This window comes from Desmodus rotundus, chromosome 1 (genome assembly GCF_022682495.2).
Source record: "Desmodus rotundus isolate HL8 chromosome 1, HLdesRot8A.1, whole genome shotgun sequence".
Taxonomy (NCBI): domain Eukaryota; kingdom Metazoa; phylum Chordata; class Mammalia; order Chiroptera; family Phyllostomidae; genus Desmodus; species Desmodus rotundus.
The window spans coordinates 114,184,237-114,207,093 of record NC_071387.1 but is presented as its reverse complement, the minus strand read 5'-3'; the positions used below and the strand labels follow the sequence as shown (position 1 = coordinate 114,207,093).

At 43.4% G+C, this 22,857-nt stretch overlaps 1 non-coding gene across 1 annotated transcript; it reads left to right on the top strand.

Annotated features, from left to right (window-relative positions):
• Positions 1–6,180: 6,180 nt before the first annotated feature.
• LOC112315099 (small nucleolar RNA SNORD121A) lies at positions 6,181–6,247 on the top strand. The gene has a single exon (XR_002975863.1). It is a non-coding gene; the product is annotated as a small nucleolar RNA SNORD121A (small nucleolar RNA).
• Positions 6,248–22,857: the final 16,610 nt, after the last annotated feature.

Genomic DNA, 22,857 nt, shown 5'->3' with positions numbered 1-22,857 from the left:
GGGATAACAAAGGCCACTGATTTTCATCTCCAGGCCTGTATATCCATGATGTTAGTAAGAGTCTAAATGTAACTTTATAGCCTCAACAATTCTAACCAAAAAGTACCATCCTGCCTTATGTCTTCATCAGCTTGGATATTCCAGCTTCTACCCAGGAAGAACTTCACAACACTGAGCACACGTGGTTGAACTGCCCAGGGCCCTTCCAGACACCCAGGGAAGAGTCATCAGTTTCCTAATTGAATTTTTATAGATTTTCAGTTGGCAGAGAAACCATTTTGGCTTGAGGAATTGAAGAAAGAAGAGTCATTTTTACTGCAGAGCCGTGGACCTGTCTCCTACATTCACATCGAGATTTTTCTGTCTGACGAGCCACTTGAATGGCAAAAGGCTCACGATGGCACTGTTCCCGAAGGCAGGCGTAATCGACATGCTTTTAAGGGCAAAGGTCTACAAGCTCATTTCTTACTGTCATATGGAGATAGAAAGTATGAAGACTAGGGATCCTAATGTAATTAAGGTAAAATAGTTTGTGGATGTAAAGTTAAAACTGCAGATTATAGAAGTTTTAGGGGGCACACACTAGCATGACAAAGGGGTCGCAAGAGAGAAAGCATTTCTCAATGAAATTTGCATAGAGATATAAATCTGTAATGCTTGAATGATAACTGCCTGCTTTTCTCAGATATACAGTGACTGTTCAGGAGTTCAATAATGTTGTTGAACATGATGCTATAATTAAGGTTTTATAATGATATAAAAATTATTTTAAAAATGAGGTATTACTGCAGTTATGATTTTGCTTTGAAGTAAAAAAAAAACCAGTTAAGAATATTACAGCTATGTAAATAAAATTGTCTATTACCAAATTAAGCAAAAGTAGCTACATGAATCTTTTCCAGGTAAGGAGGCTGTAACTTGAAATATTCATGAAAATCACTTTGGAGGCCCCTCTAATACAGACGGACATCTTCCAGAGCAGTGGAAACCAGGTACAAATAAGCTGTTATAGCTTCAGTTAGGAAAGATGAGTGAGCATTTAGTGTTAAGTGGCCATGGGTGGAGAAGACAAATTGTTTCCAAATAGGAACCTTCAGTCCAAAGTCACGAGGGCAGTCAAGCACAAGTACTGATATATCACAAAACTGCCGCTCACAGCGAGACTCTGCACAGTGCGTTCTGCCGTCCCAACGGTCGGAGGCTCATTTACAAAAGCCAGTTCACCCAAGCAACCTGAGGAAGTCGGCTAGTCCTTCATAAAATGTTTATCCCCAAATGCTGACATCCTATTCTCAGCAATAATTCCAACGTTTATGTTGATCAGACAACTTGCACAAGAACTTTTAAGTGTTTAAAAATTTTTTATAAAATGTTTAGGAAATGTTTATAAAATGACTGATCCTCCCAACTCCCTGCTAAAGCAACTCCAGAATTGCTACACTGTGGCTGACTCTGTCTGGAAGGAAGCTTGGTAAGGACAACCCAGACAATTTCTAAAAAGATTAGTCAAAGGGACATTGTCTTACCAAATAAGATTTTCCATAAAGTTGCCATGGTCAAGATAATATAGAATTGGCACAGAATAGGCCGATCAGTGTAAGAGAACAGAGCCCAGAGATGTGAGCCCAAGATCCAAAATAGGTAAAGGTGTAATATATCAAAATGTAGCTCTGGTGGGCAGAATAATACCCCCACCCACCCAACCAACTAAACAAAAGATGTCCATGCCCTACTCTCTGGAAGCTGTGAATATATTTCCTTATATGGCAAAAGAAATTTTGCAGATGGGTTTAAGATGACCTAAAAATAGGGAGACGATCCTGGATTTTCCAGGTGGTCCCAGTGTAAATACATGAGCCCTTAAAAATGGACGAGAAAAGCATGATGACTGGTTCGGAGAAAAGAAACAATGCAAGAGGGGGCAGGAGAGATCTGAAGTGTGAGAGGCACTTGACCTGTCCTTGCTGGCTTTGAAGATGGGGGCACAGGACCACAAGCCAAAGAATACGGACAGCCTCCAAAAGCCATAAAGGACCCTCAGCTGCCACCTGTCAGGGAAATGGGGCCTGAAAGGAACTAAATTCTGCCAACAACCTGAAAGAGTAAGGAAACAGATTCTTCCCTAGAGCCCCCAGGATGAAACACAGCAGACCCTTTGATTTTAGCCCAGGAGACCACACTATGCTTCTGACATAGGGAACTGTAAGGTAATAACACCTGTACACTTCCAACTGCTAAGTTTGCAGTAGTTTGGTATGACAGAAGTAGATATCTGTGTGACCTGTTAACCTAAAAATGAAGGACTTTCAAAGGGAGAGGCAACAAGCATTTATTTGAGATCAAAGAATTCGGGACACAGTGGTTCAGGCAGAAGCCCAAACAGTGTGTGATCAGGAGACAAAGACAATGGGTGTTTATCAGAAATGGGAGGGAAACAATTACAGCAAGAGAAGGTATTACCATTGGGACAGATAAACTCACATAGTGATATTAATTCTAAACAATGTTTTATTTTCAGCCCCACAGTCATTATATCTGTTTTCTTGTTATCTTTGCATATAGTTCTTTGGGCACAAGGTTACTTTAGTCCCAGTCCAAAGGTATTTTGCCCTGTTTTCACCTTCCACAGGTTTGAGACATAAGACATGCAAGGCAGCTCCTCTGGTTGTGGCAGCTCTGGCTCCATTTTAAAGGGGTTTCATTTATTTTTTGACAGCCCTATAGGGACCTATAATCCCTATAATGTCCATGGTTATAAAAAGGGAAGGCGGGGGAGGGATTAGTAGAGGAAAGAAAATTATAGAGAAATATATTAAGGTGTTATTTCGTTTTTGTACCTTTTTCATAGGAAACCCCCTAAGTATATATGTATAGATTTAGGTATGTTTTGCAAAGGGATGAGGCTAGACCACCAGCTTACACCATACACAAAAATGAACTCAGGATGGATGGAAGACCTGGATACAGGTTGTGACACCTTGGGGGTCTAGAAGAGAGCGTAGGTGAGAAAGTTTCAGATAACCCACGCAGCAATATTTTCACTAGTATGTTCCCTGGAGCCAGGGATATAAAGGAAAGAATGAACAAATGGGACTATATCAAGCTGAAAAGCTTCTGGACAGCTAAAGAAAGCATCAGCAAGGGGAGAAGGGAATGAACCATGTGGGAGAATATATTTGCCAATGATGCCTCAGACAAGGGTTTGATCTCCAAAATACATGAAGAACTCACACGACTCCACTCCAGGGATACAAACAACCCAATTAGAAGATGGACAGAGAGGACCTGGGTGGACACTTCTCCAAGGAGGACACACAGGGTTTGAAAGGATGCTCAGCACCACTAGTATCAGAGAGAGGCAAATTAAAACCACAATGAGATACCACCTCACACCGGTCAGAATGGCCATCATAAACAAAACAACAAACAAGTGTTGGAGAGGATGTGGAAAAAGGGAACCCTAGTGCACTGTTGGTGGGAATGCAGACTGGTGCAGCCACTGTGGAAAACAGTATGGAGTTTCCTCAGAAAACTACAAATGGAACTGCCTTTTGACCTGGCAATTCCACTGCTGGGATTATACCCTAAGGATCCTGAAACACCAAATCCAAAAGAACCTATGCACCCCAATGTTCATAGCAGCATAATTTACAATAGCCAAATGCTGGAAATAGCCTAAATGCCCATCAGTAAATGAGTGGATCAAAAAACTGGTACATTTACATAATGGAATACAATGCAGCAGAAAGAAGGAGCTCCTACCCTTTGGAACAGCATGGATGGAACTGGAGAGCATTGTGCTAAGTGAAATAAGCCAGGCGGTGAAAGACAAATACCATATGATTTCACATAGAAGTGGAACTGAATCAACAAAACCAGCAAGCAACCAGCAACCAGAGATGTGGAAATAGAAAACAAACTGACAGTGACCAGAGGGGGCGGAGGGATAACAGAGGAAAGAGGGGAAGGGTCAAGTCAAGGAACATGTATAAAGGACCCCTGGACAAGGACAACAGGGGCGGGGGGCAGGGCAAGGCAGAGCAATGGGGGGGGGAAATGTGGACAACTGTAATTTCACAACAGTAAAAAAAATATTGAATAAAGAATTTAAAAAATATTTAGGTATGTTTGCAAGAACATAGAGAAATCTATAGAAGGAAATAATGTGACTCCCACAGATATATTACAGCCAGCAAGATTACTTGTGAAACTAAAAAACTAAACTTTCAAAAGAATAATAAAATACTTATTTTTAGTCTTAAAAGTAATTTTATTAGTAAAGTAAGATAATTTATCTCTTAATGGCTAGTTTTTAATATGAAAATATTTATTATTTATATTAAACACCACACCAGTCAGGGCAGAAATGGAACTGTTGGGTCATAGCATACAATAGTTCTGGTTTTATTTTATTTCTTTCTTTTAGTTTTCCGTGGTGGCTGCACTAGTACACAATCCCATCAACAGTGCACAATGATTCCCTTTTCTCCATATTCTTGCCAACAAGTGTTATTTGTTGTTTTATTGATGATAGCCATTCTGTCATGTAAGGTGACATCTCATTGAGGTTTTGTTTTTAGGGGGGTTTTTGTTTGTTTTTTGGGGGGGTTGGTCTCTTTAAAAAATAGAATCATAATCACAATACCATTATCATACATCCACATTTAACAATTATTAAAATATCATCAAATATCCAGTTATTGATGCTATTTTTCCAATTGTCTAATAAATCTTTATAATTCTTTCATATAAATCAGGATGCAAAAAAACAAATTTTTTGTTTTGTTTTGTTTTTTGTTTTACTATGTCATTTAAGTTTCCTTTCTTTTCTTTTTTTTTAAATTGTTGTTCAGGTAGGGCTGTCTCCATCATTGTAGTTTTGAATTGCATTTCCCTTATGGAAAATACTAATTTTAAGTTGTGTCTTGAATACTACTGGACTCAAATTTTAAGCAAATTAAATAAAACATTCAATTCATAAAATGCAAATAAATTGGAGTTGGATAACTCTTTATGGAATAAAATAATTCACCACAGAAGATATTTTTTTAAAGCTCTTCAGTAAATTTAAAGTGACATTCAACCCTTTTTCTCAACAAGGTTCATTTTCAAGGATCTCTTCTGTCTTGCCATTAGGAAATTGTGAGAGACCTCCCTGGTTCTGGGAACTTGAGGTCTTAAACTCTGCCCCTTAGCGGGACACCCTGGCCCTAAGACGCAAGGTGTAGAGCAGGGAGCCCGGGAAGGAGCTGTAGATGGGTTGTTTCAAGTTGAGGTCTTGCACTGGACTGTGGGAGCCACACCTTTTGCACCCTCTTTAGGGATACCTTTTCATCCATTGCTAAGCTATAAAAAGGTTTATTGGTTTTGAATCACGTTTGGAATGGGTATACATTTGAAAATCTTCTGGGAAATACAAAGGTTTCTTTTATACAGTCAGAAGGGGTACCCTTTGCCAGGTACCTCTGCTAATGGTCAGAACTTGGCCCAGTCCGAGGCTGATATTCAGGCCCTGAGAGGAGCTATTTTAAGGCCTTCTCTCAGATTAAGGGGGCCAAAATGGAACTAAGTACTAAGAATTTACAGGTTGTCTTAACTTAGTGGCTGATAAGAAGATATTTGCGAGTGAGGCAGGAGAGTAAGAAGCTAGGAAAATTCCTAGGCAAGTGGAATGGGGAAACTGAGACAAGAAAATAAAACAAGGCCAGCTGATGAATCGCAAGACTTTATCTCCCCTAACCAAGGACACTTGAGAGCAAACAGTTTACACCTCTCTTCTCTAATCAAAGAATACATAGCTTAAATCTCCCTGGTCTGGGAGATAGACAACAGAGACCCAATTAATGTCATTTGTGCCAGCTAAACCCAAGGACAGATGGAAGTCAGAGGAAAAAATAACAAAAACCCCATTAAAAGCCAGACAGACTCAAAAGTAAAACAGTATAGTAGACCAAAGAATATTCTCACATCCCCCCATGTGCTCACTCTGACATATCAGCATATTAAAAATGCACCTGAAAGCTAGGGAATATTCTGTTGAAACTGTCCCCTAAGATTCTCACCCACAGAAAAAAGATAAAAGGCCTCAGGACAGAGACTCAGGATGGGCTCACCCTGGAGCACGCCGGGGCCCCTTCTCAGGCATGAACTTTTTATTTCCTCCTAAATTCTAAGGGTCCCAACAATGATGTGTTCATTTCCAAGCACATATCTGATGATTCCATGTGGAATTCAACTACTCTGAGTTAAAAAAAAAAAAAAAAAAAAAATCCTAAGGGTTGTAAGAAGACTTGCAGCCAGGGGAGCAGTGGGGAGCAGCAGCTTGACCCAGCTCACCCCCTGGTCCTGTCTCCAGGGCCCCTTTTTCTCTGACTTCCAGTGAGCTAACAGCAGCCCCACCTTGGCCCACCCCTCTCCTGTAACTTATCTAGGGAGCCAAAGCAGCCCCTGTCTAGCCTCTCTCCTGTTACTTCCTCTACCCTAAGTCCTTCATTTGTTCCACTGTCCCCACCTTAATGTAAGTATTCTCAAAATCACCTAGATTCGTGCTGTGAACTGTTTCCTACAGGAAGTCGAGAACCCACACATTACAGGCCAGCCTGAGGCACGCCTGCTCCTGGCCAGTGCCTGTCCAGTAACACAAGGGGTTTTTTTAAAGGGCTATCACACTAAAACAAACATCCCATTGGTACCTATGTGAGGATCAAATTAAAAGAAAGACAAAAGAGTATCATGGCTAGCCTAAGAAACACTCCCTTGCAAAACTAAAGAATAGAAATCAGACTTAGAACAAAAATTAAAATCTATTTGCACTATGAACTCACCTAACCATATTGCACTGTAGCCATACGACATTTCAGTGCCAGAGGTGTCCGACATTTTGGCATCCGTGGGCCACACCGGAAGAAGAAGAGTTGTCTTGGGCCACACACTAAATACACAAACACTAATGAAAACTGATGAGCAAAAAAAAAAAAGGTTTGAAGTAAATTTACGATTTTGTGTTAGGCTGCATTCACGGGCATCCTGGGCTGCGTGTGGCCTGTGGGCCACGGGTTGGACACCCCTGTTCCAGGCAGACCGCTGGAAAAAGCTTCAGCAAGATCACAAATGGCCAGATCCTTTGCCAGGTAACCCCACTAATGGTCAGAACTTGGCCCAGCTGGAACCTGGTATTCAGGGCCTGATAGGAGCTATTTTAAGGACTTTTATCTTAAGACTAACTGGGCCAAAATGGAACTCACTACTGTAAGGGAAAGAAAACATGCATAAACATTTGTGGGAGGATCCCACACTCCACATCCCAAAGGGACACAGCTCTAAATCCAGATATAGAAACCTTCCCATTTCCACTTTAGCTGAGATTCTTCTCCTTGATATAAATAAGCAAATTCAAGATGATGTAGTGGGCTTGGCAGGTGACACCTTGATGTGATCATTGAGGATGAGATGAAATTCTTTGAAGAATTAAAAACAACTATTCTTGCCTTGACCAGGTGACTTAATTTGTTGGCGCATCGACCCTTACACTAAATGGTTGCAGGTTTGATCCTTGGTCAGGGCACCTACCTAGGCTGTGGGTTCAATCCCCCGTGGGGGTGAGTGCAAGAGGCAACCAATCCATATTTCTCTCCCACCTCCATGTGTCTCTCTGCCTTTCTCCCCCGCTCTTCCTCTCTGTCTACCACCAATAAACACATTCTCATGTGAGGACTTTACAGTACATACATCAAAATAACTTCTTGTTTACTAATTAATGCACCTGATAAGTGCAGTTAACATTCCCACCCAAACAAATGCCCAATGCCTTTAAAAAATGTTTAATGTAATTTTATTTCATTAATTTTTTTCCAATCATCCCCTCCTCCTCCTCCCCTTTGGCAACCATCAGTTTGTTCTCTGTACCTATGCGGCTGTTTCTATTTTATTTTCTTTATTTATTTGTTAGGTGTTTCTATGGACTTTGTAGAATGAGTTTGGAAGTATTCTTTCCTCCTCAATTTTTTGGGACAGTTTAAGAAGGATAGGTACTCATTCTTTGAATGTTTGGTAGAACTCACTGTGAAGCCATCACATCCTGGACTTTTACTTGTTAGGAGCTTTTTCCTTTAAATAAAAAAGGAAAGGGGGGAAAAAGAGAGAGAGAGAAACATCAGTTGGCCACTTCCCACATCGCCCCATCTAGGGGCCTGGGTCACAACCTAGGCAAGTGCCCCAACGAGGAACAAAACCAGTGCCCCATCGCTTTGCAGGACGACGCTCAACCAACTGAGCCACACTGATCAGGGCTGTTGGGCGCTTTTTGATTGCTATTTCTATTTCATTTCTAGTAATTGGTCTCTAGGTATTCTATTTCTTCCTGGTTTGGTCTTGAAAAGCTACATTCTAGAAATTTATTCACTTCCTCTAGATGGTCAAATTTGTTGGCATGTAATTATTTGTAGTATTCTTTAATGATTCCTTTTATTTCTGTGGTGTTGATTGTAAATTCTCTTTCATTTATGATTTTATTTATTTGGACTCTTTTTGTCTTGGTGAGTTTGGCTAAAATTTTAATAATATTTGACAAAGGAGGCAAGAACATGTAATGGTGTGATGGTGTTGAAAACAATGACAGATACATGCAAAACAATGAAATGTGACCACCCTCTTACATCATATGCAAGACTATACTCAAAAGAGATTAATGACTTAAATGTAAGACTCAAAACCATAAAGCTCCTAGAAGAAAATAAGCAATAAAATATCTGACATTTCTGGTAGCAATATTTTTATCTGATATATATCTCTGCAGGCAAGGGAAACAAATAGGACTCCATTAAACTGAAAAGTTTTGCACAGCAAAGGAAAGCGTCAACAAAAGTTATAGACATTTGCATGCAGTAAGAGGTTATTATCCACACTATACAAAGAACTAAAATGGGCAGACACTTCTTCAAAGAAGACACACAGATGGCCAACAGACATGAAAGGATGCTCAACATCGCTAATGGTCAGAGAAATAAAAATTAAAACCACAATGAGATCTCACCTCACACCAGTTAGAATGGCCATCATCAGCAAATCAACAAGTGTTGACAAGGGTGTGGCGTAAAGGGAACCCTAGTGCACTGCTGGTAGGAATGTAGATTGATACATTAAGGAAAACAGCATGGAGGGCCCTCAAAAAATTAAAAATGGAGCTGCGTCATGACCCAGCAATTTTACTTCCAGGGATATATACAAATAAACCCAAAACCCTAATTCAAAAAAATATATTCACCCCTATGTACATTGTAGCATTATTTGCAATAGCCAAGCTATGGAAGCAACTCAAATGTCTACCAATAGATGAGTGGATGAAAAAGCTGCGGTACATTTACACAATGGAATACTACTCGGCCCTGAAAAGAATGAAATCTCACCGTTGGCGACAGCATCGATGCGCCTGAAGGGTATTATGCTCAGCAAAATAAGTCAGTCAGAGAAAGACAAATACCGTATGATTTCACCTACATGTGGAACCTAAAGAACTAAACAAACAAACAAAGTTGAACGAGACTAATAGACACAGAGAACAGGCTGATGGTTGACAGAAAGAAGAGGGGTTGAGAGACTGGGTGAAACAGTTGAAGGGATTAAAGAGTATAAATTGGTAGTTATAAAATACTCCCGGGGATGTACAATGCAGCATAGAGAACATAGTCAATAATACTGTAATAACTCCGTGTGGTCTTAGTGGGGTACAGGAAATAGCGGGTGCGCACTTACTGAAGGGTGCGGCCGCATGACCACTGTGCTGTGCACCTGAAGACAATGCAGAACAATCCTGCGTGTAAACTATCATAACAAACGAAGATATTTATTCTACAAAAAGGAGTCTGAATCTGGACTGTTGAAGTTTTTCTTGTGCATACATGAAGCCCTTTTTGAAGTTGTATAACTTTTCCATTCTGCCAGAGAAAAATACTGAAGCATTGGCCTCACACATACCTAGCTTTGAACCTTAGTCCTGACTAAGCCCACCTGAGACTGACACCAGCCCAGAGGCTAGTAAGCAAAGCCAAGAAGTCAGGACAGGGGTTCCTGCTGATGTCAGGGAGCAGCCAGGCTATTGGCTGCATGACAATGGCTACTCTGCCCGCTTCACCATTACTTCACCTTGCTGTGCCCTCGTGTCTGGAACAGGCTCAGCATGCTGGGCACTGGCCTTCCCTGCAAAACCATATCCGTAACTGTTGGGAGTTCCCCTAATAAAGCCAAGTACTACACTGCTACACGCTTCTCAGACTACAGGAGGACTGCCCCAGTTCTGTGCAGAGAGGATAAAAATGGAGTATCCAGTACATCTTTCTGGAACATCAAGTTTATTACAAAATTTGGAAAAACCAAGTACTTTAATAAGAATACCCACTAACATGGGAGGAAAGGAGAGCAGGGGAGGGGAGAAGGGCCCAGGGAAAAACAGTCCAGTCTCTAAAGTTTCATTAGGTGGGGGCTGAGGGGTGGACCTGCAGTGAGGCAGCCTCTCTTCCTGACCCCCAGGGGGCTCCAGGCCATCCTCCCAGCTTGAGATGCTTCTGAAGGCCACGGAGATACCCAATATCCACCATCTGCCGGACCGAGTCCTCTCACCTGCACATGAAGCATGTGTTTCTGGCGCTGGCCTCACCCGCAGCTGTCTGTATGCCGCCTCTGGCTCATCTCCCACACCAGTGACTGGCCTCCCTGGAGCTTAGCATCTTCAGGTTCAGCATTTAAAATGCAGGGAGTACAGCCCTGCTGGTGTGGCTCAGTGGGTGGGATGTTGTCCCACAAGCTGCAGGGTCCCTGGTTCAATTCCTGGTCAGAGCACATGCTTGGCCAGGTCTCTGGCTGGGCCTCAGGGTCCTCAGGTTTTTCTTAAAATGTATATGCCTCAGCCAGCCACAATTTTTAAAAATTATATCAGTTTCACTCTTGGTTTTTTTTTATGATGTTGCTATTTAGTGGATGGCCTACAGCAAATGTATTTTAAGAAGAACCTGAGGACCCTCCTAGCCACCTCCTGCCGGCCATGTCTGGGTCCAGAGGGAAAGCCTGGGGTCCCAATGTCCGGCTCTGCAGATTGTAGGCAGGAGCTGCTGCTGCTGTGAGTGGCAGGGGAGCCCCCAAGGCCACAATGGAGGGCTGGGCTGGGGTTTGGCACCCCTGGACCCTGGGCTGGATAGGGGAGTGGTGGTCCTTGAGTCCAGACTGGCTGGGGGAATGCTCATCCTTGTATCCAGGCTGACTTGGGGACTGGGCATCCTCGCTTCCATGTAGGGTGGGAGACTGGCAGGCTTCTTTGATTTCTGCCCTAATGCCTGAGCCCCCTGGGTGGTGGAAAGACTGCAGTTGGAGTCAGGGGCGGGGCAGGGCCTTACCTTGCTGGTGCGGCCCTTCATTTTATTTTGTCTGTTGTGTGGGATCATGTACGTGCCCATGATACTGTTGTATTTTCTTTGTGGCACTGACTCCTCTATTTCTTCCTCCTTAAATCCCGGGTTTTCCATTATTTCTACCACCTGGAGGTCAATGTCATCCCAGGGTGGCTCGCAATATGGCCTCAGGGCCTCCCCATGGCCAATATTCACCCACTGGTCTTTCATGATACCTTCCAGACTTGTTCTTTGGTGAGGGTCAACAGTCAGCAACTTTTTAAAGAGTTCTTGACATTCTACAGACATAAAGTCTGGGATGTGGAAATGCCCACTCAATATCTTCTGCTTCTGTTCCTCAAAGCTCATCCTCTCAAATGGCAGTTTCCCGTCACCATGCTGTAGAGGATGACCCCCAAGCTCCAGGCATCAACCTTCCAGCCATCATAGGGTTGGAACTGCAGAATGTCTGGGGCCATATTGGACGGGGTGCCACAGAAGGCATGGAGTTTCCAGGTATGTGGGCTCTCAGTGAGCCTGGGGAAAGGCCGACTGGAAGGAGCCTTGCTGTAAAGATTAATGAAGATGATTCGTCCCCCCCTCCACCCGTACTTGCTAAGGATGCAATGAGTTTGGATCTGCAGTGAGGCTGCAAGGTACATTTACACTTTGAACATCCATTTCCAGATTCCACACAGGACCTCTCAGGGGACCTTGAGTAGCAGTTTAGGTAAATGTCTGTGCTACTGAAATGAACCATCTCTGGGGAGAGAAGTGATGATGAGGCAGGTTTATTTACATGTGTAAAAACACTTGGAAACCTCCGGATGAAAGGACTTCTGCAGAAGTACAGAGGGTGAGGTGACATGTTGGGTCCAATTCTGCCCTTTTATGGTGGCACAGAGGGAGCAGGCAGGCTTGAGGACACGGAGGGGTTGCCTCTGGCACATTGTATTTCAAACTAAACCTAGAAGAAAGCTCCCTACTTCAGCACACCGAGGGTTTTAATCACATGTATAAGTTATTATCTAGTCATTGTTTTAACGCTTCTCAAGTCTCAACTCTGTGTAAAGGGAATTTTTAGAGGGATAAGCCTGTAAGTTTTCCCTCTACAACATTTCAGTTTGTTAATTTTTTACATCTGTGACACTCAGTCCCTAAGGATGACAGTCTCTGTGGCTGAGCTGACTGGGACCCAAACGGGGTCATTTCAACAGTTCTAGACAGATGTTTACAAGTTACAGTCGGAGATCAGAACAAGCTCAGAAAGGAGAAAAGGGAGAGAACTTTAATAAAAGTGGCCAGTTTATGAGTTAACTATATCCATTTATAAAAATGGTATTGATAGCTACTTAAGAAATAATACCAATAGAATAGCACATTTTCTGAGGATAAAGATCTCTTTCAGCAAGGTAAATACAGACTCAAAGATAAGACACTTAGGAGGCCTGGCTGGCGTAACTCAGTGGACTGAGCACAGGCCTGCAAAGCAAAGGGTCACCAGTTTGATTCCCAGTCAGGGCACATGCCTGGGTTGCAGGCCAGGTCTCCAGAAAGGGACATGTGAGAGGCAACCACACATTGATGTTTCTCTCCCTCTCTTTCTCCATCCCTTCCCTCCTCTCTAAAAATAAATAAATAAAATCTTTAAAAAAAAAAAGAAATGCTAAAAACTCCTTAAAAAAAAAAAAAAAAGACACTTAGGAGGAACTATCAAGGCAAAAGCCAAGCTTAAAAAAGAAACAGGCCATCATCTTTTTCAATATGCTACACCAATTCTGTCTTTGTCATTGTGCCCCCACAAGCACAGAGCTTTGTTATGTTTTTCTTGACCTTGTAATTTGCTTCCTTTGGGAGGGAGGTGGGCAGTGAATAATTTCATTCTCTGGAGTAGGAAGGATCTCTTTGCTTTGCTGAGCCTGGCTCTTCCTGAGAGGACTGCCCTCCTGGCCCCTGTCGGTGGATCCAGACAAGTCCTGGGAACTGCTCCTTCAGATCTGATGCTCTTCCTCAGTTTATCATCTCTCTTTGGGATTTTCTTGAACTGCTTCACCTCTGAAACCTCTTCTTCCTCAGGAGATAGCAGGGCCTGCTCACTGCTCAGAGGCCGTGCACAGCTGAGTCCTTTCCAGGTCCAGTCCTGCATGCTGTCCAAGAGCACACACCAGCTCGTTCCGGGTGCCTCCCAGACCATCTCCAAGGTTCTGGTTACGTGGACGCTGCACACAGAGCCCCAGGAGAGGGTGCCCATGTCCAACCTTGGGGCTCAGGACTTCTGGTTTCCTGAGCTGTGTGAACACAGCAGGGCTGACCCACTCACTGCCACTGAGTGCCCTTGCTCATAGGTCCCCTTCTTGTGCCAAAGTTTTCTCAGCTTTTGAACTCGTTATCTTAAGATATGCCTATCACCTCATACAGGCTGGAATGAGAAATTGCAAGGTCCCTAGGGACTGATTTGTAAACTCCTGCCCTCTGATTCATTACCTTGATGTCACAGGATTGAACATTATAATGTAATAGCAGACAGCTGATCCACTAAATTACTCTGGGCAAAGCACCATAAACAGAGATAAAGTTCCACAAGGAAATCACTTGGCATTTCAAAATAAGTGGCTTTTTGTTGACTGCAGGGTTTTCTCTAGCTTTTCACAGGACACCTTTGTGTTCTGTTTGATCGGAAAGAGCCCAACGGTCTTCACATGAAAGCAGCAACTCAGGGACCATCATCACCACCTACCTGGCCAACATCAGAGATTTACTGAGCAACCACTGAGTGCAAAGCACGTTGCACTCCACGTGCTAAGAAAATGCACCTTTCTCTTCAAGGGAAGGCACACTGTAAAGGATGATCCAAACAAACGGAAATACTTGTCTTCCAGTCATTTTTATGAGCACAATGCAAATATTATTGACAGTTGTGGGGTGTACAACGGCAGCTCGTTACAAGGTCTATGAACGGGCACATCTTTGATTCTAGGTACTGGTTCTAAATGGCTTCACATTCCCCTAGTTTTTCTTTTTCTTGTCTTTACTGTATTTTGTCCCATTACCAATTAGTCCCCTTACATCCCTGTCCTCTCAGCAATCACCACACTGTTGTCTGGGTCCATGAGTTCTTTTTCCTTTTTGTTCAATCTGTCTCCCCCCAGCCCCGCCCCCACTAGCTGTCATCTGCTCTCCATTTACCAGTCTGTCTCTATTTTGCTGGTTACATCACTTCGTTCATTAGATTTCACATCTGAGTGAAATCATATGGTATTTGTCTTTCTTTGACTGAACATAAGCACCCCTATGTTCATTGCAGCATCATTTACAATCACCAAGATACGGAAGCAGCTCAAGTGTCCATCAGTAGGTGAGTGGATAAAACTATGGGACATTCACACAATGGAATTCTACTCAGCTGTAAAAAAGAAGAAAAATTTTCCCTTTGAACCTGCAGAACAGACTTCCAGCCAAGATGGAGGTGTAGGTAGACACACTGTGCCTCCTCGCACAACCAAAAGAGGGGCAACAACACATTTAAAAACAAAAAACAACCAGAACTGACAGAAAATCGAACTGTATGAAAGTCCGACAACCAAGGAGTGAAAGATGAAACATTCATCCAGACTCAAAGAAGGGGTGGAGAGGGGCAGCCAGGGTGCAGAGACTCTAGGAAAGGCAGCAGCTGGAGGACCGGGGTGGGCAGCGGCTTGCGGAGCAGACGGACCCACATTTGCATGCAGATAAACTGGGAGGAACTGGGGAACAAGACAGACCAAGCACCCCAGGGCTTCAGTACAGGGAAATAAAGCCTCAAAACCTCTGACTGAAAAAACCTGTGGGGGTTGAGGCAGTGGGATAAACTCCCAGCCTCACAGGAAGTTTGTTGGAGAGACCCACAGGGTCCTACAATGTACACAAACTCACTCACCCAGGAATCAGCACCAGAAGGGCCCAATTTGCTTGTGGGTAGTAGAGGAAGTGACTGAAAGCTGCCCAGAGCTGAGCCAACAGCACTGCGTCACAACGCAGAGACGTGGGTTGCCCCGACCTGGTGAACACCTAGGCTCTGCCCCTTACTCCATAATATCAAACCCAGACCAAAAAAAAAAAAAAAAAAGGGGGCCCAAATGAAAAAACAGATCAAAGCTCCAGAAAAAAACACAATGAAGCGATGAAGAGATAGCCAACCTATCTGATGCAGAGTTCAAAACACTGGTAATCAGGATGCTCACAGAATTGGTTGAGTATGGTCACAAAATAGAGGAAAAGGTGAAGGCTATGAAAAGTGAAATAAAGGGAAATGTACAGGGAACCAACAGTGACAAGAAGGAAACTGGGACTTGAATCAACGGCATGGACCAGAAGGAAGAAATAAACATTCAACCAGAACAGAATAAAGAAACAAGAATTAAAAAAAATAAATAAATAAGGAGAGGCTTAGGAAAAACATTCCAACATCCAAATCACAGGGAGAAAAGGAGAAGCAAGAAGGAGAAGAGGAAGAGCAAGAAATTGAAAACTTATTTGACAACATAATGAAGGAGAACTTCCCCAGTCTGGCAAAGGAAATAGACTTCCAGAAAGTCCAAGAAGCTCAGACACTCCCAAAGAAGTTGGACCCAACAAAGCCCACACCAAGGAGCATCATAATTACATTACCCAAGATTAAAGATAAGGAGAGAATCTTAAAAGCAGCAAGAGGAAAGGAGACAGTTACCTGCAAAAGAGTTCCCATAAGATTATCAGCTGATTTCTCAAAACAAACCTTGCAGGAAAGAAGGGTCTGGAAAGAAGTATTCCAAGTCATGAAAGGCAAGGACCTACAAGCTAGATTACTCTATCCAGCAAAGCTATCATTTAAAATGGAAGGGCAGATAAAGTGCTTCCCAGATAAGGTCAAGTTAAAGGAGTTCATCATCACCAAGCCCTTATTATAGGAAATGTTAAAGGGACTTATCTAAGAAAAAGAAGATGATCAAAACTATGAACAATAAAATGACAACAAATGCACAACTATCAACAACTGAACCTGAAAAAAAAAATAAATAAATCAAACAACTAGAAGAGGAACAGAATCACAGAAATGGAGATCACATGGAGGGTTATCAGCAGGGAGGTGGAGCGGGGAGAACAGGGGAAAAGGTACAGGGAATAAGACGCATAAATGGTAGGTACAAAATAGACAGGGGGAGATTAAGAATAGTGTAGGAAATGGAGAAGCCAAAGAACTTATATGTATGACCCATGGAAATGAACTAAAGTGGAAATGGGAAGGTTCTATGTCTGGATTTAGAGCTGTGTCCCTTTGGAATATGGAGTGTGGGATCCTCCCACAAATGTTTATGCATGCTTTTTTCCCCTTGCAGTACTTAGTTCCATTTTGGCCCAGTTGGTCTTTTTCTTTTTCTATTTTATTTATTTATGTATTTATTTACTTACTTATTTGTTGTTGTTCAAGTATAGTTGTCTCCATTTTTAACCCAGCACTCCCCCACACCCCAGCCATCCCCACCTCCCTCCCCTGAATCTACACCCCCATTTGGTTTTGTCCATGTGTCCTTTATACATGTTCTTGAAAACCCTTCTCCACCTTTCCCCCCATTATCCCCTCCTCTCACCCCTCTGGTTACTGTCAGATTGTTCTTAATTTCAATGTCCCTGGTTATATTTTCCTTGTTTTGTTGATTAGGTTCCACATAAAGGTGAGATCATATGGTATGTGTCTTTCAAGCAACCTAAGTGCCCATCAGTAAATGAATGGATCAAGTTCAATCATACTTCCTTCTACTACCTCAAATCTGCTGGTAAGACCATCTAGTAAATAATTCATTCAACGTATTGCAGTTTTCAACTCTAGAATTTCCATTTGGTTCTTTGTCATATTTTTTATTGTTTTCATTGAGATTCCCTGCTTTTTAGTTACATTTTTATTTTGCTTCAATCTTTAATCATAATTTTCTTTAATTGTTTGAGTATATTTAGCATAGCTGCTTTGAAAACTTTGGCTGCTAAATTCAACATCTAAGTTCATTTAGAGGCAGCATCTATTGGCTGTTTTCCCCTAAGTATAAATAATAATTTCCTGTTTGTATCTATGCCTGATACTTTTTTGTTGAAAAGAAAAATGGACATTTTTAGATAACGTATTGTAGCAACTTTGGATTCTGCTTTCTTTCCCTGAGAGTTGTTGTGGTTTTGATTTTAGTAACTTGCCTGAACTTAATCTTTGGAATGTGTCTCCCTCCACAGTGTGAGGAAAATGATACCTCTGCTCAGTTTTTTAATTGATATTTTTAGATAATTGTAGGTTCACATGCCATTTTGAGAAATAATACAGAAAGACGCCACAAACCCTTTACCCAGTGTTCCCCAATGGTAACACCTTGTAAAACGACAGCACCACAACCTGGATGTTGACACCGAGAGCCAGAGTACAGAGCAGCTCTGCCCCCACAAAGAACCCTTCCACTGTTTTCCTATAGCCACACCTATCCGCCCCCATCCCTAATTCCTGGAAGCTATTGAGAACTGTTTTCCAGTTCTATAATTGTCATCTCAAAAAAGTTGTATAAGTGGAATTATATAGTATGTGACCATTTAAGACTAGCTTCTTTTACTTGGCATAATGCCTTTGAGAGTCATCCTAGTTACCGCATGTATTAATAGTTCATTGCATTTTATTACTGAGTAGTGTTTCACAGTATATGCTTAGCACAGTGCCATAGACTGAATTTTTCTGTTGCCTCAAAATACATATGTTTAAACCTAATGCCCAATGTGGTGGTATTTAGAGATGGGGCCCTTGGGAAGTGATCTGGTTATGAGGGTGGGGCCTTCATGAATGGGGTTAGTGCCCTTATAAAAGAGACTCCAAGAGCTCCCTTGTCCTCTCACCATGTGACATCACAGCAAGAAGATGGCCGTCTGTGAACCACAAAGCAGGCCCTCACCAGAGAGACTGTGCTGGCATGTAGACCTTGGACTTCCCGGTCTCCAAAACTGTGAGAAAGAAATCTCTGTGGTTTAGAAGCCACTCCATGGAAAATGGAGTCAGTCAGGCTCCCTCGCCCAGATGTCTGGGCGACTGGGCGTGGCAGTGTTCATGTGGCCTTGAGGAGAAGCCCACACACGTAGAATGAAGCTCTGTTATGTAACTGAAGGTCAGTATCGGCACCTTGCCAGCTTTGTGTGTACTTAGTTTATAAGGAGTCAGGACATCCCACAGCGCGATACGCGGCTTGTGGCAAGCATGGATCGCCCCACCCCGGAATAAAGGCATGTCAGTCATCCCCACGGCTCTGTGAATTTTCTTCTGTCTTTCCAAATCCTGTGTGAACCTGCCTGGCCTTGAACAGCTGCAGGACAATCTCAGACTGTAGTCATTTGTTAGAGCAGCCCCAAAAGACTAAGACACACAATTTAACCATTCACCCATTGAAGCACATCTGGGGTTATTTTGGTTTTTGTTTTTATGAATAAAGTTACTATGAACATTCATATACAACTTTTGGGTGGACATACATTTTAATTTCTCTGGGACAAATGCCCAGAAGTACAATTTCTGGGCTACACGGTGGTTGCATGTTTAGCTGTGTAATAAAGTCCACACGGTTTTTTTCAAAGTTGGTTGGCTATTTTACATTCCCATCAGCAATGTAAGAGTAATTCAGTTTCTCTGTTCTCACCAGCATTTGATGTTGCCGCTATTTTTTTTTTATCCTCACCTGAGGACATGCTTATTGATTTCAGAGAGAGGGGGAGGGAGAGAAGAGGGAGAGAACCACCGATGTGAGAGAGACGACAACTGGTTGCCTCCCGTATGCATCCTGACTGGGGACCAAACCTGAAACCTGGGCATGTGCCCTGACCGAGAATCAAAACTTCAGCCTTTCAGTTTATGGGACAACGCTCCAACCAACTGAGCCACACCAGCCAGGGCTGATGCTGCCAATATTTTCTATTTTAGCAATGCTGATAGCTGATAGGTGCGTACTGACATCTTATTGTGGCTTTAATTTGCACTGCCATCTAAAAACCACCCACATGCCCACATGTGCATGTTGCTTCACCCACTTGTTGCCAGTACTTTCAGATTCTGGGCAGACCGTCCCAAGAATTATTTTTGTTTTGCTTCCCTTGCTTAAGCTTTTGACATCTTTTTTTTTTTTCAGAGTCCAACCCAGGCCAAAATCTCTAACGTCACTATCACCAAAGCTGCATAGTCCACATTCTTCAGATATTGCACACTCTGGCCAAACTCTTGATTTTCTACTGCGTATTTTTGGCATGTTTCTAGCTCATACTATTTCCACCCCATGAATCCTCCAACACAACCCACCCACTCAATCCAATACAGTCTGTTACTGTTGCACCGACAGCTTTATGGGTAAATTACTTACACCCTTAAGCTACAGGCTTTTTTTTTTTTTGGTAGTTGGGTATGGTGAAAATGCATATGACTGTGGGCAAGGTCAGTTACTCCCTTTTCTAGCTCCCATGACATTCTGTGTTACTGGAGTGGAGGAGGGTGGAGGGGCATTTGCTCAGGAAGAGGGATGGGGACAGGAAGTGGGTGGAACCTGGGCTTCCATGAGTGCCAATTGGACATCTTTGGGGCAGTAGGCAAAGCAAGAACTGTCTTCCTGGACCAATCCCCTCTTCCTCTGGCAGCATGAGGGGCAAGGCCACACCTCTCCAGCCTAGCATCATCTGAAGGTGTGGGCCACAGTCAGGCAAACCGAAGTGGAACAGGTATGGATCATAGGCTGGTGGACTTGCCCTGTAGGGGCTGGGGGATGGCAGCTGCTGTAAGTACCCAGGGTTGCTTGGAAGCCAAAAGCTGAGGCATCAGGCCCTGACTAGTATGTCTCAGTGGGTTGGGTATCATCCTGCAAACCCAAAGGTCACCGGTTCAATCTGGTCAGGGCACATGTCTCGGTTATGGACCATGTCCCTGGTTGGGGGAGTGAGAGAGACAACTGATCGATGTTTCTTTCCCTCTCTTTCTCCCTCCCTTCCCCTCTCTCTAAAAATAAATAAATAAAATCTTAAAAAATAAAAAGCTGAGGCACCAGGAACCTTTCAGTCTGGGGCAGAATGCTCAGGGTGAATATGCTGGAGCTCTGCTTTTCACCAAAGTGACGCCATCCTCTAGGGGACACTTTGGAAATTTTTGGTCATCACAATAATGGGAATGTTTTTGGTCATCACAGTAACAGGGGACCATTCCTTGAATGCAGAGGCCAAATAGCCACAAACTTGTCATGTTTCAGATGGCTTCAGGTATCTTATCCAACATTCACACAGAAGTGGGAAATCTTTATGATCATTTGAGCCCGGAACCTAATGTTATTTGTGCAAATATCTATCACACATACACTATATTTTCTAGAAATGCAACTCAGCTGAGGGAAGAGGGTACTTTTTTTTGTTGGGAAACAAAAAGTACATCTCGGGCAGCCCCGTTGCGGGAGTCTGAGTGGCCCATTCAACACCTCACCCACTGCACTGTGGGGGGAGCTGCCTCAATCACAGCAATCCGCTAGCGCGTACAAGCATCTAATCCAGTCGTCACCACTTTCAGGGTAGTCATGCCCAGGCCCTTACTTGAAACACTTAAAGAGTTTGTTTTATTACATTGCTTCCCTTTTACCCTTTTCAGTTAATCCTGCATTTGTTTTAATTACATGTTGGTAGATGATGTTCTCTCTTCAGGATAGTAAAACTTATAAAAAGAGGAGGGTGAGACTGATAAAGTTGAGCTCAAGGAGCTGGAGAAGACCAAAGGGTCTCGGGTACCCCGAGTGTGACTCTAACTCTGTTTTTCTGTGTGCTCACTGGTGGCCTGCAGCTGCCCCAGCACTAGTGGCCCTCAGGCACACCTGGAGCAGGAAAGCTGCCATGGGAAAAGGGAGGGTCCCATTCCAGACAGCAGACCACCGCAGTGCCCAACACATGCACCCAAGTGGGAACCCCTGGGCCTAGGGGAGATGGGGCTTCTACCCAGCTTCCCAGAAGCTACCCAGCTTCTCCATAGATGGGGCATGTGAACCTGTCATGTGGTTGTGGACATGGTACAAGGCAGACGCCAAGATTTGGCTGAAAGATAGGGACAAAAGGATCCAGAGTCAGGCATCTTTGAAAGGGATTTCCAGATCCAGGATGTGATCTGAGAGCTGTGCTGGTGAGGAAGGGGCAGGGGAGGGATGAACTATTGGACGGAGAAAGCATTTAAAGACACAAAGGTTTTAACTTGGAGTATCTTTTTTGTTGTTTTTGGTTTTGATTAATGGCTTCATTTTTAAAATAAAGGTCTGGTCAACGTGATTTCAAGACATCAGGCTTCAAATTTCTGAGACTGGAGATTGTAACTTGCTCAAAATGACAAAACTCATTCTTGATAGCTGGAATCTTGGCATTCAGACTCAGAAATCCCCAAGCTGTAAGGGTCCTCACAAATTATCTGTATCAGTATTTTTGGAATTGCAGGCTGCCTGCCATTAGTGCAGCTAAAGGTCAAGCCTAGTTTTTTTTTAATGAAATAAGAGGTCAAGCTTTGACTTTTAATTAGAGAAGACGAAATTTTAAAAATACCAGTGTGCACATATACAGGACAATTATCACTTCGTGAGATGTATATAAACATCCTTTCAGGCATCAGTCTTCACACACTCCACAAGTGATATGAATCCACGGCACAGGCGGCACCACTGCTCATGGCAGACTAACGCTGGGGGAGAGTCTCTGCTTTGCTGGTTCTCATCCGCCAAAAGGTAACCAGAGGTGACCCACTAGCCTCACTCTTGGACACCTCCCCTCACTCACCACTTCATTTTAATAAACATTACAGAGCACCCACACTGTTCTGAGCACTTTGTGTTAATTAACTTGCTGAATCTTCACCACATTCAAATGGGTACCATTATCCTTATTTTACAGATGAGGAAGCAGGGGCAGAGAGGTTAAGCCACTAGGCTCTTACATGGACTGGAGGAGCTGGGGCAGGGCTCGTACCTGCCACACTGTGCTTCCGTTCAGAGATCTCCCTTCCTGGACCAGATGGTGGTGCATCTCCCTGCACAGACAGCCCCCATCAGGCCACCCCTATGGAGCCACTGTGGCAGCAGCCTGGAGGAATCTTGTCTTCAGGGAGGGAGACAAGACCTTACAGGACTCCATTCTCTACCCAGCACTCAGCCAGGACCCCTGGAGTTCAGCCCCTGTGCACCAGGGCTGCAGCCATGCCCTCTGCATGAAATGCCCGGGCCCCATTTCCCCCTTTTGCATGTACCTTCAAATTGCACCTCTCCCAAGGTGCCTTCTGAAGTGACCCCAAGACATCATGGCCATCACTCTCTATCCCGGTAACTCTATCGCACCACTATCTGCCAATAGATTATATACGGAGAGCAAGAGTTCAGAAGAAAGGGGATGACTAACATCAAAGGCAAAACTCCTTTCCTCCCCTTACACAGAACACAACTGACTTGCC